This window comes from Atractosteus spatula, unplaced genomic scaffold (genome assembly GCF_055471065.1).
Source record: "Atractosteus spatula isolate fAtrSpa1 unplaced genomic scaffold, fAtrSpa1.hap1 Scaffold_29, whole genome shotgun sequence".
NCBI lineage: Eukaryota > Metazoa > Chordata > Actinopteri > Semionotiformes > Lepisosteidae > Atractosteus > Atractosteus spatula.
The window spans coordinates 81,532-84,625 of NW_028296856.1; the positions used below are offsets into that span (position 1 = coordinate 81,532).

General features: G+C 38.4%; 1 non-coding gene across 1 annotated transcript; it reads right to left on the reverse strand.

Moving 5' to 3' along the window:
* Positions 1-1,080: 1,080 nt before the first annotated feature.
* trnat-agu (transfer RNA threonine (anticodon AGU)) lies at positions 1,081-1,154 on the reverse strand. The gene has a single exon. It is a non-coding gene; the product is annotated as a tRNA-Thr (tRNA).
* Between the last annotated feature and the right edge of the window lie 1,940 nt (positions 1,155-3,094).

Consider the following 3,094-nt stretch of genomic DNA (forward strand, 5'->3'; position numbering starts at 1 on the left):
GACATCGTAGTGTGTGCGGTCCTACACAACCTTACTATCAACTAGATGAGTCTTCTGTTCCATCCCGATTCTTTCCGCACATTCCTGCTATTTCACCACCGTTATTGTAGGATAACAGCCACAGACACGAGAAGATACACTATTCCGAACAAATGTCTTGAAAAATCACGTTGAAAAGGGTGACAATACGTTTTTTTTTGTTTCTTTAAGGTAACCTTACTTTTGCCTGTAAAGTTCACATTCTTTTCTGTAGCCGCAAATCCCCAATATTTCTGCTGTCTCCCGAGAAACACAAGCGTGGAGTCAAATCATATTAAATAACACAACACATCTATTAATTTAACACCCAGATGTGACAGAACACATGTAAGACTTACACACAGCCTTTAATGTGCGATAGTGAATTTGCAGGTATCCTGGGGAGGGAAGAGAACTGATATTAAGGAAATACATATTTAAAGGGGATGTAAGTCTTAAATGTGTTTTGTCACATCTGGGTGTTAACTGAACAGTTTTTTTAGCATTATTTATTGTGTTTTGACTCTATACTTGTGTTTCTCAGGAGACAGCAGAAATATTGATGTTTACATTTATATTCACATTCCCGGTGATATTGACTTAGGTACTCAACTATTTACTTGTAGTTTGACTCGTGTCAAAAGTTGAAAATCTCTGCAAACATCAAGATGGCTAAGGACGTGGAAAGAAACTCAATCACATTTAGAGAAGGTAATGTTTAGATCGGATTAATTCGAAATGTGTCTCTGGGTGCGTTTGATCTACCAACGTTGTGTTTAACTGAAGGACACCCTGACTGAGTGTGCCATAGAAACTGACACACGTCGTATTTTTTCTACATTCACAGATTTTTGGCTAAAGTAAAAAAAAAAATCGTTGTCATTTTCTTGCCAGCTGGCAGTAATTCTTTTGCACTGATAAGAAAGATGAGCAATTTATCTTTCGCAATGTGTGGATTTCTTGAAAAACAAGTCGTGCCAAAAACGAAATGAACATTTCATTTAAACATAATGCTGAAGAATATTGTCTGTAACAATAAACGGTGCGCGAAGACAGGAAGACAGGCACCGCTGGGATTTGAACCCAGGATCTCCTGTTTACTAGACAGGCGCTTTAACCAACTAAGCCACGACGCCGGCAGAATTCGCCTCTTTTACTTCCACTTGGACACACCGCTCTGAGACACCTGCGTTCAGTAAGCGCTGAGTCGGCTGGCTGAGCACGTTGCCTCCTTTACATTCAATAGGAGCCCCGACACTAAGAGAAAGGTACAGAAATGGCTTTTATCGGGCACTTTTCATGTCCAATGCGCTTGACATCTCCCACGGGCGGCAGAGTTCATTTACGACACTTTTCCTTTCTTTATTCTTTCTGTACTCTTTGATGAAAAAAAACGAGCAATCATGTAAGGGACAATGTATTTTTTCATAGAGAAAACGTGCACCAGGAAATGTTGTGTTTAGAAGAAGTGAGTTAACATGAAAAGTGACCTAATTTACCGGAGCAAATGCTCACCTAGCAAGAGCTGCTTTGCTACAAGAGAGAAGTAAAGACGTGATCATTTCACACCGTTGTGGAACAAAACGCTTTTTTTGTCAAGACAGAAAACCAGGCTGCTCCAGGTGAGGCTTAAACTTTCAACCTCGGCATAACTCCACTGATTGTCATTTTACTGTACATGGCCTGAACCAGGAAGAAGATTGGAAGTCAAGACGTTATGGTGTTGTTTTAATACTTTCCTGCTCTTTTAATATTCAGGTTTAATCTTTTATTTGGGAGTACTTTCAATTGATATTAATCCTAGTCCCAATGAACGATTCTGGGCCATGGTGCATCTTAAATAATGTTCTTATAGATTTCAGTTCCGAAAACAACTCAGTAGCAGGCTATGCAGAACAAGTGAACACATTTCGAACTGTTGTGAATGCAGTGGAAATAATTTAGTCACTAAATAACAAGCTTATGCACCACTCGCTTGAAAATTGTTATATTTAACAAAAATTGCTTTCCAGACACCACAACTATTCACAATAATTTTATCAATACATGTCTTAATGAAAAGTGTAATTTTTTAATAATTAACTTTAATGTCCATCTTTATTAGTAGATGTATTACATGTACAGCCTTTAATATGTGATAGTGAATTTTCAGGTATCCTGGGGAGGGAAGAAAACTGAAATGAAGGAAATACATATTTAAAGGGGTGTGTTCTGTCATATCTGGGCGTTTGAATAGATTTGTTGTATAAGTTATTGTGATTTCACTCTATAGTTGTGTTTCTCAGGAGAAAGTCGTTACATTGGGGGTTTGAGGGTATAGAAAATATGTTGTGCTGTACAGGTAAATGTAAGGATATGTTGAAAAAAATGTATTGTCACCTTTGTGAACGTCATTATTAGATATCTGTTGATCGTTTAGCGACCTAGGCCTCCCTCTGGACTCTGCACTGAGTTGAAAGCTACAGTAGCTCCTCACTGCTTGTCCTGTATTGTTACCTGTGCTCTCGTCTGCATTATCGATGTGCAGCACAGCACCAAGAACACCATAAACTTTGTGACGGAAAGTGCTTAAGAGCATAAAAAATATTGAACATTTTAAACATTCATAGAACAACTTGAAAACTGAGGGACAAAAGACCATCTATTTTGCAGGTTCACAGTAGTTGCAAGAAAACCAGTCGCCTGACTAGTGACCTAGAGATAAAAAGTTCGATATTCTACTGACTGGGCTATTCCTGTCTACTCAGTTTCTCTCTGAAACAACGTTTTTCAAGAAATTTGCAAAATTTGAAATACAATACTTGCTTAAAAGTGCAGATTATTTTTTACGCAAAACTGCAAATGGAGAAAACAGACTCTTTGGAGTCTCTGTGGTACAATTGCTTAGTGCGGCCAGGTTGGGACTAAAATTATAGTAAGGTGATGGTTCAAGTGCATCCAGGCACACCTTTCTCACTGTTCCAACGTGAACATCTATGGAAAAAATGGCATAAAATATTTAACAGATTATTGACCTAATTGATACCGATGTCTTACCACTTGGCCATCACGCCTGCAGTTCCACTTACTTTCCCAT